Below are 14,776 nucleotides of genomic sequence, written 5' to 3' on the forward strand. Positions count from 1 at the left end.
TACACCATGGCAGATAAAGAGGTATGGTCACATCATCAAGAAAAAGCCTTAGTGTTTGAAAAAGTTATAAATAGTGCCATTGTTGTCATGAGGCAGACTATTGACATCCCTATTTGTAATTACAATTTACTAATCTAATGTCTTTATTTTAACAAAACTATTATAATGTTAATTTAATTTTTAAATAGATTTCCTCCTATAAATTATTTATATCATTTGGATAATCTTTAAATTATTTCATCCATCACTTTTTCAAGTTGTGCATGAATGGTGTCTGCCTATCACTACAACAAAAAATTCATTGTACATTAAAAAAATTCATCATTTACTAAAGTTCCAAAACAATTCACCATTCATCAATGTTCCAAAACAGGAACAAAATCTTCTAGCACTGCTATTTACCAAATTTATAAACCTTCTACCACTTGAGTTTCAGTCTGCACTTGTAAAAAAATCACCTCATTGTCCATGGTACAAAATCCAAGCAAGTAGCTGCATCACACAAGTCTCAAATTCAGTATGCTAATCAGAAAAAGGAACGAATAAGATTGTCATTTATGAATCAAATAGATATCATCATCATTGACAAATAAAATGTAGCGAAGAAACTACTACCAAAACGTACGAACAAAATAACATACATAAATAAACAAAACCAAGATAAGAGAGCCTAGTGCTAATTTGGGCAGTAGGCAACTTAATTCCGCCTACTCCTGATAAACAATACTGCTTTCCCATACAATTAATTTGGGTAATGGAGGTCTAAATCCCCGTGACCCGCCTAATTTAATTCCAAAGGTTTTGTATTTTCATGTAAATTTTGGTATACACCCAGAAAGACCAATTAATTATATTGGATTCTCAAGTACAAGTATAATTTAACTTGACTATCAGTGAACAAGATATGTAAGTAGTAATAGACTAAATAGTAAAGGGAACCAAGATCCAGTATAGGATATTTTCAGCAAGGGGTAAGAAAACAGGATCATAAAAGAACTGGACAAAGAAACTGCAACTATATTTCAAGATTAACCAGTTAAACATCACCTTTTGAGTCTTTAATTTCTTTAATAACCCTACTTCGGGATCACTCCTACACCAACACAGTTATTTATTTATTTTTTTTTTTAGTATTTTCTTCAGCAGTATTCTAAAGCCATCATCCATACCAAGACAGTTTTTGGTTTCTTTTAATTTTCTAATACAGTTTTCTAATACAGTGTGTGATTGTTCCAATCAAGAGAACCAACCCTTGAACTATGCCCGTCTTGCAAAGTCCTCAGCTGTTCAGAAAAACCAAGAAAATTAGAGTACAGGATGGAGAGGTGGCACCAGAAAAATCAAATCTAATGCCTAGATCATTAGAAATGTGACAATTTGCAATAAATACATTTCATTTCACTCCAAATAAAGAATATAATACTCTTAGTTCTAATATTTGTTTTCTAAAATATAGGCCAACTATACAAGCCATAATCCTTCATAGTAGTTCACTTTATGCATTATATCAGTATAATAAAATCTTCAATGATACATGCCTCATTCAACCTTGTACTTCACCACTAAACTGGACTTTGTTCTCTTCCAAACTAAATAAAACGTAAAAGAAACTACCAACTTTATCAGAACTTAAATGGGATATAAAAATGCATCTTGTGTTGCATTTAAACCCATGTTTTTCTTTAAGTTTTTCTTTTTCCACACAAAATGCAGTTAGAGAAACTGACAGAAGCCCAATTTCTTCTTAGCACCTACATATCATGGAAAACATGAGTTCATGAAATATCAAAGAGCAGAGTTCCTGGTTTGTAGTTATTCAGTTGAACGTTTCGTTCCTCCAACCACTCGGGCTGTGAGTGCCTCTATTCTTTATTTTTAGGCTTTTTCGTCTCTGATTTAAATTTTCTTTCAGCGAGAATGTGTTTTGAATCTTATTGTTTATCATCTCATTTTTTGTAATAAAATTTTTCTTTATTGACCAGGGTTTCTTACAACTAGTCAAAAATGCTTGTCATATTTATTTAACAGAACAACATTAAAAAAGAATGCCAACTTTTTACCATGCCTCATCTAATTACTTACAATAATCTGTTCAAAGAAACAAAAGCATAAATGATCAATAAAATAGAAAAAACGAAAGCATAATTAAAAGAAAACTCTTACCATCCGACAAGATGAAGGGTCCAACAGCAAGATGTACTCCATCCGGCGCCCATCTGACACTTGTCACATGCCCAATTTCCTCATCAATCACAACAAGTGCAGAAGTAGCGCCATTAGCAGCATTCCACAAATATACTGAATTCCCAAGAGCGATAGCGACAATGTTATTGCTACTCCAATCCAGTAAATTCAAATAAAACTCATCTAGGAGCTCAGAAACAACAAGAATCCTTTCTGGAGACTGTTAAATTACCAAACAAACACATGTCAACAAGAAAGCAATCAATCCAAAACACAAATCAGAATGAGAGCTTAGCAACAAGAAGAAGAAAAAGGGAAGAAAGAAAACCCACTTGGGGAATCTATCTCCTAGACTTGTTCTTAAAAGCAAGGATCCTCTTCCTGTAAGCTTCTTTGGCTGGAGAGCATGGTGTTGGGCTTTCCTTTCTTACCATCCCACCGTTGAGCATGTAATGTGCAAAATCAAAATCCATTGCAGATCGGTTGGGAATAAACCTATCCAGCTGCCATCCCAAAAGAACAAGATTAGTGTGAATTTCCAATAAAACCTATATATATATATATATATAAAGGCAAAATGACAGGAAAAAATCAGCCATAGAGTTTAAAACCCAGGAGCAAGATTAGTGTGAAGCCTATTGCGATGACAAAAGAAGGCAGGCAAAGATATTAAAAAAAAAATTAAATAAATAAAGAGAGTATATTTTGAAATGTAATATTTTCTTTATATGGAACACAAAAACAAAACCTGAAACTATCGTTACTGTCTTCTACAACTATTTTGGTTCCTTTCGAGTAAAAATTCTTTGTAATCCAAGACAATAGGACATATGATAATATTACATTATTATCTATTTTCCTCACTTAGAAACCTAACAACTGGAGAAATGAAAATGCTTACCGGTTCACCTTATAGCCTGTTGGCTTATGGTTTGAATTATAAACCCACTGGTCAAGGTTCGAGACTGGTATATATAGAGAGGAAGCTATATGAGAAGTCACAGATGTTAGATTGTGAATCTTTTGGTCATTCAACCCAATCTTGCTCTTCTAAGCCCACTACTAAGCATACACAAAAATGGAGAATGAAGGAGGACGGCTAGACCTAATTCGAATTAGTGGGAGGAAGTTATAAGGGGAAAAGGGAGAAGTGTTGTGGATCCCCCCAATGAGGAATTGTGAAAGGAAAGCCCTAAAATGGCTATACCTATTGCTTCATTATCAAATATATTTGAATTCACTTCTTCTTTTGATGTGTCTTTGATCACAATCTCATTGCACCTCTCTCAAGAGATTATGGGACCTATTGATTATTTAAACTTTATTGGGTCTATTTCTCTGAATAAAGAAAGAACTACGTAAATCCAAATTTATTCAACTAGAAACAAAAACATATTGAGTGTGTTTTCCCTGAATCTTCATGTTGAATCCCATGGAAATCCAAACCAAGAAACCTACAGGACTATGACTTAAAAAATTATCTAATGATGTCAAAAATTCTAGTCGTGCAGAATCTATACAAGTTGAACAAATAAACCCTAAATTCCTGAAAACTCATATTCGTAGACAATAAACCATCCAAATATGCTAAAGAAACCCTTACGTGAAAAAAAATCAAAATCCAAGAAATTAATGGGAACATCAACCACAAAAATCTAAAGATATTGCAAACAACACTAGATATCGTCTAAAAAAAAGAAACATTCAAATAGTAGACGAAGAAACCGTAGTTCACAGTAAATCCAAAAGTCCAACAAATTCACGAAGACAAACAAAAGAAAGAAAATCAAAAGGAATTCGATACAAAAGCTAAAAGAATTTAAACTTTTCTCGTTTTCTTGAATTCATTGCAACGAAACAGAAAGCCAAAAATATCAATTGGTTGGCGAACATACATAAACACACACAAGCAGATGGAAACACATACTTTTTCGCACAAATTTTGCCTTCGAAGTTTCTGATCGGAGAGAGGGAATCGCGACATTTTTGTGTCCAATTCCTGAATCCAAAATTGATGTTTTAGGAACAGCATATATATATATATATATATATATATATATATATATATATATATAGGGATCAAAATTGTATAAAAACAGAGTAGAAATCCTAGCAAAACGATGAACAAGACTAGAGAGAGAGAGCAAGAGAGCGTTGATGAATGAGTTGGGTTTAAGAGAAAATTAGCAAAACCTCCACATATCAACATGTACGAAGAACGTGAGAACTTGCATTAACTCATTAAACAACATATCAACAACTTCTCCTCCACAACAATCAATCAAAACCTCCACATACGATGATCCCATACTCCCATGCTTTCAACATTTTAAAACAAGAAAAAAAAAAAAAATGGCCTCCACATGGGCCGATGTAGCAATAAGGTAATAAAGTTCAAGATACACCATAAAATTGGTCACTTAAAGGCATGTGACCACCCCGAGTATGAGTATAAAAAGCATTACAAATGTGCAATCATAAAAGATTTTTATCGAACATAAAGACCATATAACTTACAAATTTGATGTACTTGATAGCCATGCAATCGACGCTCCCGTTGTTATCTCTTCCCAGCCCCTAGCGGGAAGACTACATTTGAAGTACATGCAAATCAATTAAACAAAATATAACACCAAAATATTGTACAAGTGGAGATGGTTAAATGAAAAAACTCAAAAATAAGGGACATATGAACAGACAACTTTTTTATTAGGCGCTAGTAACCAAAAGCAAGACTCTAAACAAAATAAATAAATAAATGCGGTAACAGTAGTCAACTAAGATTATAGCAAAATCCTTTTTATTATTGTTTCTTTATTTTTTTATTCTATCAAACATGATTGGACAATTTGGACCACAAAAAATCAGAAGGAAGCCCAAAAATCTATTTGAAACAATTTTTCCCAGAAATACATACTTCCCTTTGAAAAATCAATAAAAAAGAAATTCTCAAACAATTTGCATGAAACCAAGTCCATTGGAAGCTTAAACACACAATTTTTCTTCTATCAATTTAAATCAATAAATTTTCTTACCGATTAAATAAGGTTTGAAGGAAAAGATAGGAAAAATTCTGCTTACAAAACAAGGATCACAGCATGTTAAGATTAACTTCAAAAATCCATACTAATTTCAAAATCCAATCAATTTGAGCCAAAACAAAAACCTGTAAACTCATTAATAATAACTGATATCACATAATTTGAAGTGATTATTGTCAATTATGCTCGTGAGTTTGAAACGTATTCGTTCACGTGATCTTTTGGACATTTAATAGAGAAACAAACAAGTCTTTTTCTTTGTCATTGTATAAAAAAGAACAAGTGATAAATACCAAAAAGTGCCATACATACCTCATCGGTTCGCAACACAACAAATTGGTCTCTGCTGGTTATATGTGACAACACCTCACTTCAGGGACGGATATAAGTCCAAAATCCTTAATAAAGTAGTCCCCAAAGGCTCTAGACATTGCCAATCTGGGGCATTCCTCATTCGGCAGCCAAATTTTATGCACCACAGGCTTGTCGTTTAAACTGAACACTCTTCCTTTGTACTGATTTATCCATTCAGCCTCATCTGTCAAACAATGTTGATAATGTAAACACAATGTTCATATAATTTTTGAGACACAAAGAAAGTGAGGAAGAGAGAGACTCACGAGGTAAATTGTGGTTGAAATAACAGTCATAATGCAGTAGGGGAGCTCCAAGGAATTAATAGTGAGGAAACAAGTCATAATGACTTTAATATGATGTTATTTTCCTAGCCTTCCGTAAGCATGTAACATGTAAGCCCGTCCATTGTCACATAATCCCATAACCTCCTTGCTTTCACGACCCTCCAGCTGCCAGAAAACTCACACACCTATGATTTTTAAATAACACTCCACATGAGACTCATACGAGGACCCAGGAAAATAATTTCAATACCAAAATAAACCACCAGACGAATAATACAGATTCAACTTAGAATAAGTTACATCATACTTAGAAATGTTTTCTAAATAAGTTAGAAATACTATCACAACATAGTTATACTAATGCAGTAGGGGAGCTCCAAGGAATTAATAGTAATTACAAAATAATTCCATATTTAAGGCCTTAACACCTTACAAAATAACTCCACTAGAATTAGCAATTATATAACTATTCTATCCAGGTATAGGAGCCTTGCACTTTCGACGATTATGACCATTCTCGCCGCATCGTGAACAGTGTAACGACCTTACATTTTGAAATTGTGATTCGATTCATTTAATACGAGGTCGTCCAGGGGGACGTGTTACCGCAGGAGGCCTAAGATGGGAAGCACCTTCACCGTCAGCAGCAGCAACAGCAGCTGCATTCGGCATATCATGCATGGGGACAGAAGACATGAGATGTTCACATAGTTTTTGTTGTGTTTCAACCCTAAACCATGGATTAACCATCTCATAAATATTTAAAGATAATTCATGGATGGCATAGCATGCATGCGAACAAGGAATCCCACTCATGGTCCACTTCAAACAACTACAAGAATTTTCACTGCCAAATACCACCCTGAATGGTTTTCTGTCTCGATCATATATTGTACACTCAGTAGGCGAAACACGCATCGACTGAAAACCAAGAGCTAACTCTTGCTCTTTTTTTATTTTCTCCTCAATACGATCCCCAACCGGGATAGTCCACTTCTGAACATCCAAACTCTTTTGGTATAAAAATTTGCTGAGTCTTTGCATGTGTGTATCCATCAACCTTGTGATTGAAAAAACCCTCTCTTCTTTCACCCATACATTGAAGGACTCTGCTTGATTGGTGTATAATTTATCCCAACGCTTGGAAGTAAACATAGCATTTGACCAATGTTCAGGTGAATTCGCCAAAACCCAATCGCATAACTCCCCTCGAAATACCCGCATGGTAGCCAATGCATTCTTATACTCATCTACAGTTCGAGCATATGCAATTTTATTGAGTAATTTTTTCGCATGCTCTTTACCCGAAGCCCTCAATCCTAAACTTTGTCTCCCAAGAATGGATGTAGAAAAATTCGCCGTTAGGTGACGAAGACACCATGAGTGGTACTGGGAGCCAAAAATATCTCTAATACAACTTATTAGGCTCGGATGCCTGTCGGTTAAGATTGTCACAATGCGACCATCTAGAATCTCTTTCACCTTGCTCAAGAACCAATGCCAATCATCATCATTCTCAGAAGAAACAACAGCATACGCCAAAGGCCACAAGCCATCATTCGCATCGAACCCCGTTGCACCAAGCATTGTTCCTTTATAATTGCCACTCAAGTGGCAAGCATCGATTGCTAACATGGGCCTGCAATAGTTGATGAAACCTCGTATGGAGCACCCATAAGCTACAAACACTCGCTTAAATCTCCTATCATCCGTGCACTCCCACGATGTAATTGTCCCAGGAATATATTCTGCTATTCGTTCACACAACCACGGGACTAAAATATAGCTATCCTTGGGATTTCCCTCAATGATATGACGTGCACACTCCTTAGCTCTCCACGATTGCATGTAAGTCATTTTAGCAGAAAATTCACCGTTTATGTCTGTGGAAATAGTCTTGGGGGTGCATTTAGGATTGTCCCTAACCTTGTTCACAATAGCTCGACCCATTTCCTTCGACCAAAAAATGGCTTTATAATCTGAAATGTCTTGAGCAGTGTGAGTGTGAACATTATTAAACCGTTTGATTCTCACTATATCACCACTTCCTTTACAACCAGCTGATAATTTCCATGGACAATTATTAACCTCGCACACAACTCTATAATATTTTCTGCTATTGTCCAAGTACTTGAACTGAAAATGATTACGAAGACCAAACAAAACGAGTGCATCTTTGAAATCATTTGGGCTGTCAAAAAGCTGTTCCACACAAAGAATGTCATCAATGTGTCGGAAAGAATCCCGATGCGCATTTATCGGAGGAAATGAAGACGTTGACGCAACACTTTGTAGAAGACCAATTGGCGACGTGGCTTCAACAAATTGTCTACAAGTGGATAAAAAGGTATATTAAAAATCACATAACCTATGCAGCGCATACATCAATGTATTACTTTAAATATATGTGTCTTACCTCTCACTATGATCAGTAGGAATTGTGCATGATGCAATTACAGGCTCTGCATCTTCCATATACACATTTAGCATGGGACCACTCACTACAAGCATCACTCTAAATCCAGATTCTCCCGTCATCCTCAAAAGTTCATTCTTGTTAGATTCGGTGGTATAATATATGACTTTACCACTCATGTTTGAAGATGAACGTTGTTGTAACTCATTTATAAATGATTCGTATGTTGTTGTTGTTGTTATCATAAAAGAGTCTGTGACACCGCCGATGTATATAATTTCCCCATTCTCATTTTTGTCAATTTTCCCATCAAATCGACAATAGCATATAATTTGTCTCTCATCCATTTGTCCAACTGCTTCGAAAATTGACTCATTAGTTTAAAAAAAAAAAAAAAAAACTAAATATGAAGTTCAAAAAATAATGAAATATAAAACAATTAAATATCATAATTATATAATGTAATTTAGAGATCTATTTACAGCGAAACACTACTAATTCCCTCAATAGGGATAGGCGGTGTCAAGATTAAACTTTTCCTAAACACACACTACAGACCTTTTTCAAATCAAAATACAACCACAAAATCAATGCCATTGATTACTAGATAATTGTATCACTATGTGTACAACAAACATATATACAAGATGAGGGAGATTATGAGATGAATAGAGAGTTAAATGGGACAATATAGATTGAAAATAAAAAATTGAGAGTTAAATAGAGAGAGAGCAGAGTGTTGAATATTTTTCACACACAAAATTTATATGTGTAAGTCTTGAAAATGGGGGAGACAAGTACAAGGGAATGTTGGAATAATAAATTAATACTAAATACATTTTTTTTGATAAATTAATGCTAAATACATATATTAAAAAAGCCTCATTTATAGAGTTTGCTAGCTTTTGCATCAATTCTATCATGTGCGTAGATGCCTAAAGACATATTACACAGAGGTATACTCTACATGCCATTTGATAAAGAGGCAACAATCTTTAATTATTCTTGATCTAAATTGAGTTATAATAATTAATTATACATAAAAACTAATTGGACTACCTAAGTGTTGGTGGCTTTGAATTTTAACTCCTAAATTCCTACGTTCTGCTGAGGATTTAGTCTGCAGTCATCAAAGAGCCTTGAATATATAGCTTGAATGAAAAAAGCTACCAAAACAAATAAAATCATTCTTCTTTGGCCCTCTGACTATGTGGGCATGGAAGATTCCCGTAAATAGTCTGGTTATCTTAAAATTGAACAAATTGTTAAGTTTCAGAATTCTTTCTAATCGGAACCATTTTTTATTTTTTGTATTACTTACTTTTTCCACTTCTATTACCACCCTTCCCCATCCAAGAGACTCAGCTTGAGTGGTATCTCATGTCGCTTCCAAATAAGGATTCAATTTCCATGTAAAAAATAATAGTAAAAAATTGATAAATTCTGACTCTTTTTGTAGGAGGATACAGATATAGCTGATTTTACATAGATATTATTTTCTAACGGAGTGAATTGATACTACTCATAGCTATCGACCAATATTGTGGTGTGTATTGGTTGTAACTGACAATGTGAATTTAAAATTTCAAATGGATATAACCATAGTCAGTATTAATGGTTTTAACTAAATTTTGATATTTCCATTAAAATGGTATCTCTCTTTGATTTTGGATCATGTGTGTGGTTATTAAATTATGTGTTGATTTGTAAGGTTGCTTTCAGATTTTGACAAAAATAAAATGAAAGTCTTGATAGTTTGTTGATGTAATGAGCTTAAAAATTTAAAATTATATGCTTTGAATATATATCTATATCAGTCCATGGCAACTACTGCTTAATGATAAATAAGCCGTGAAACTACTTTGATCATATGGAGCTTATTAGTTGCATCATGATTACTACTAGTTTTGTGTATGTGTTCCATTATGTACTAGTTAATGTGTGGTGTTTAGGCTTATGGCCAGTGTGTGTGTTAAAATCATGTATAAACATACATATATATGACAAAGTCGTGTTATGTTTAAATATTTCAGCCTAACTCTTGTAAAAATTAGAACAAATTCATGTTGGTTTTGATGACTCCTAAAGGTTTTTTTTTTGGAAGGTTAAACAAGTATTATTATACCATTTCTCTCATTCCTTCTCTTTCTCCTTCCAAATCGAGGTACGTTAGGGTTTTCTCTCCCCTAATGGCACACGTGTTCTATGGACCTGTATTAGAGTATAGTTCACACTATGATTCTTAAGATTGATGTGCTTATTGACGGTCCAGTGCTGTTTCAATCTCCTCCTAACAGCACCTAACATAATCATAAACTAGATTTAGCTCAGCCATTTTGTCCTGAAGTTTTTCCTCAATCTCATTGGGAAGCTATTCATGTAGTGGCTGAAATATGTTTGTTTTTTTATGATCCAAACACACTCAAACAAACAAGAACAGTGACCAATAGCTAGCCGCAGAAGTTACAATAGGTGTAGCTAGCCTATGACAAGTGTGTTTGTGTTAAAATCTAGGTCATACAATTCTTTTTAACAGGTGTAAATCTAGCTCCCATTCTCATGATTTGTTTGTAATTTAATTTTGTTGCTTTTGCGCTTTATCTACCACTTTATGCGACTTAGTATAAAACCAAATATAAATATTAACTTACTGAATTTTTCTGTTACTATCAAATACCATTAAAGCAAAATTACAAAATTAGACCCTCCCTCACAAGAAACAAAATTTTAAGAATTTATTAATCACTCTAATCGATTGCAATAGGCTGCCAACATAGTTAATTGAGAGTCGATAATTCAAAGAGCATTTCATTTTATTTTTGTCCAAAGCTGAAAGCAACCTTACAAATCAACACATAATTTCATAATCACACACATAATCCAAAATCAAAGAGAGATACCATTTTAATGGAAATATAAAAAAATAAGATGTTTGGATACAACTGAAAATCAAAAAATAAAAGTACATGAAGCACCAGATTTAAAATTAGATTCCTCATAAGTACAAATAATTCTTTGAGACTACGCTTTCATGAGTACAAATAATTCTTTGGGAGCTCCGAGAATTAGTGGGGTAAAACCATGTATATCTCGATTGCGAGAAAAATATATAATGCAGCTAAAAGAGCATAGGCAGATTTAATAAAGCAATCCCCACAAAAATGTATAAACTCTACCATGTTTGAAGGCTTTTCTCTTAAAAAAGACTTTAGTAGTACTACACTTATCTGTTTCCCATTGAAAACTTTAAATCACCCATTAGCTGTTTTGATTTTGATTTTGATTCCTTTCCTAGTGCAAAGACATGTAGTATCCGTATTCACCTTCACATAAAGGTGGTGTCTTTGGTTTGATTGTAGTGCCAGAGTTTTGGACCAAAAAAATCAGATCCACCTCAAAGAGAGAGAGAGAGCTCTCTCATGTAGCCTTTTCAAAACAGAGCAAAATACAAAGAAATATTGTCAGTGTTCCCTCAACCTCTTCACTCCTCATTTATGAAACCTGTCTTTCTTTATTTATTTGACATCAAAGCTCTATCAAGTGAAATTCTCAACTTAACTCACAATATTATATATATATATATATATATATATATATATATATATATATATATAAAAAAAATATGTTTTTGGAGTAAGTGTTGTGATTCTGTACACAATAGGAGATTATTTATTATCTATTATTAGAAAATCGAACAGATAAAATGAGAAACTTTGGGAATACCCCCCCCTAAGGTAGTGTGTTTAATTGTGGCATTCATATTAAGTCATCAATTTAATATGTATGTTCCACAATATATTTATATATATGCACGGGTGTAGAATATATTAGATAAAAAAGTAGTGTTACTCTTCAATTTATACAAAAAGTAGTGTTACTCTTCAATTTAGTTCTAACTTCTATTTCTACTTTGATTCCAAATAATGCAAAGAGGTGTCATATTCTGATCTGGTATAGAGAATGCTACTCAAAACCTAATTCTCAGAAAGCTTAATTTCTCTATTAAGCTCTCCTCTTCGCACTTCTTCAGCTCTCACGGCTGTTGGGGAAGTTCTTGAAAAATCAGCAAACTCTCTCTCATCTCCCAGAGAAATGCTGCCCAGAATTGACGAGAGTGGTAGGTTTTGCAGCCCCAGAGCCGCCAGAGAGATCACCTTGTATGTCCCCCTCTTACCAATTTTTGTTTTTCTGTGTGTGTATATATATAGAAAGTTCGGGCTATTTGTTTTGGTTCTTTGATGGGTTGAAAATTGCTTGAATTTCAATGTCAGGATAATTATTTATGCGGCGTGTTTAGAGGGTTATGACCCAATTCGGCTATTCAAGAAGAGAATCAACGCCCGAAGAGGTATTAGTATTACCAATGCTATGTCTTATTTTATGACAATATGTTTATCTTTTTGGGTTTTTCTGCATCCCTTTTGATAAAACTGAATAAGTACTTAATTTATTTATTTATTATTATTTATATAACTGGTGTTTAGATAACTACCTACTGCTTTATATTTTCTCTTTTTCATCTCGTTAGAAACTAAATAACTTCCAAAGCATCAGTCTTGGACAGAATTTTGATCGAAATTTACTTCTTTCTTTCATTCTCTCTTTCTTTTCCCGTAAATACAATTTAGACGTAAAGGTCATATAACAGTTTTCCCATTACTGTTCGTGTCTTGTATTTTCAACTGAATTTGGGCTTAGGTATAAAGCAGCTTGCACTCTTCACCGGTTCGGGGGGGGGGGGGGGGGGGGGGGGGGCGCGGGGGGAACTTGTAAGCATATCTAGAAATTTGTTGTTTAAAACCATTCAAATTTCATGAACAGATGGTGAAGAAATCTTTTCCATTTCTGGTCATTGCATGGCAATATCTTAGACTAAATTTTTTAATCGTTTAAAAATGTTAACATATTCAATCAGTCTACTAAAAAGAATTATTTATCTAATTTATTTAAATGTTGGTAATTATCAGACACCAAGGCCATCACTGACATGCTCTAAAATGCTATGTTTCCCTCGTGAAAACATTTACCAAAGACTTCCAACCTTGTAAGCTAAGGCACAAATCATAGCATAACCATGAAGATTTGTTACTTCATCTCTGAGTCACAGTCCAAAGATCCAAACAGAGTAGCTTCTTCCCTTTTGTTTTATATTGAGAACTAAAATCTTTATTAGTGATTCTTAACACCTAAGATATTAATCATGAAATTATTATAAAGCATTTTCATTTAATTGAACCAAACTCAAATTTTATATTTAATTACATTTCAACCACTAAACCACAACAAATATAGTATGTATGAAAAACCTGTTTTTAATTTAATATTGTAGAACCAATACTAGTAATCTTAAACAATTCTTTTACTAAGCAAATGCAAATGGGAATGTAGATTTCACAAACATTTGATAACAAGTGTCCCTACCCAAAGACTATCACATGCATGCCTCTTTACAGTTTACATTTATTGATTGTATCATAAGGTCTCCAGAGCAAATGACTTATGAAGATAGGATTTAAGCTTGTTACCTTGGCACAAGCTAGTTAGCTAACTAGTGAAATCCAACAAAAAGCCTGTAGGCACCACACGTACTGCCACTTGCTTCCACATGGTCCTAGTAAATTTAAAGAACATGAATTATTTGGATTTAGGGACATTGAATCTCTACTATACACAGGTAGGCATTAACAGTACAATGTTTAAGTTTTAAGATCAGATTAATTTTCTATAAAAAAAAATTCAGCAGGTAACAAATGACATGCATGGAAATTTGTTTTTTATCCTGTTTAATTATGTTTTCTTCAGCAAATTCCGAGTATTTTAAGTATGAAAACCCATGCTAGTGGAGAGATTGTAGGATAACATTTGGGATTTCAGTTCAGTCAACGTATAAAGAAAGCATGAACTCTTCAAAAACAAGCAAACCTAATTACAAAAGAAGAAGAAGAAAAATAAAAAATAAAAAATAAAAAAAACATTTGATTAATTAAGTATCTACTTTATGAAAATTTTGCCTTTGTTGGTGGGATAAAACTGAGTTTTAAAAATTAATTTTGTCACGCACAAGAGAGCAACATTTTGTTACGCACATTTCAAACATATACAACAAACAGAGCAACAACAATCTTGATTGCAGAATAGAAATTATATATATATGATTGCATAATAGAAATTATAAGAGGAGAATATATATAAACATAACCTACATGAAAATCAGACATCCAATTGGAAAAAAAAAAAAAAAAAAAAAATTATAACACTAAATCAGGACCATAATCATCTAAAAAATAAACGTGTGTGTGTTAAGAGGGAGAGAGTACTTACCATATTACTAGAACAACAATAAATGAATGGCAGAAGTGGAGAAGTGCTTCGCTGGGTTATAGAGAGGGCGCACCAACGACGGTTAGACGTGGAGAAGTGCTTTGCTGTTACAGAGGGGGAAAGAGAGAGGGCTTGAATGAGGGTTAGGGCTCAACGGCTACGCTTCAATCCTG

At 33.7% G+C, this 14,776-nt stretch overlaps 1 long non-coding RNA gene across 1 annotated transcript; it reads right to left on the reverse strand.

The window, feature by feature from the left end:
• Window positions 1-2,548: 2,548 nt before the first annotated feature.
• LOC132267677 (uncharacterized) lies at window positions 2,549-13,894 on the reverse strand. Its single transcript, XR_009469049.1, has 6 exons — window positions 13,808-13,894; window positions 5,846-6,051; window positions 5,538-5,763; window positions 4,702-4,773; window positions 4,112-4,183; window positions 2,549-2,687 (listed from the first exon to the last, which is right to left on the reverse strand). It is a non-coding gene; the product is annotated as an uncharacterized LOC132267677 (long non-coding RNA).
• Window positions 13,895-14,776: the final 882 nt, after the last annotated feature.

The sequence above is a fragment of the Cornus florida genome, unplaced genomic scaffold, assembly GCF_030987335.1.
Source record: "Cornus florida cultivar Cherokee Brave unplaced genomic scaffold, ASM3098733v1 CherokeeBrave_3.0.0_Hap2_Chr07, whole genome shotgun sequence".
Taxonomy (NCBI): domain Eukaryota; kingdom Viridiplantae; phylum Streptophyta; class Magnoliopsida; order Cornales; family Cornaceae; genus Cornus; species Cornus florida.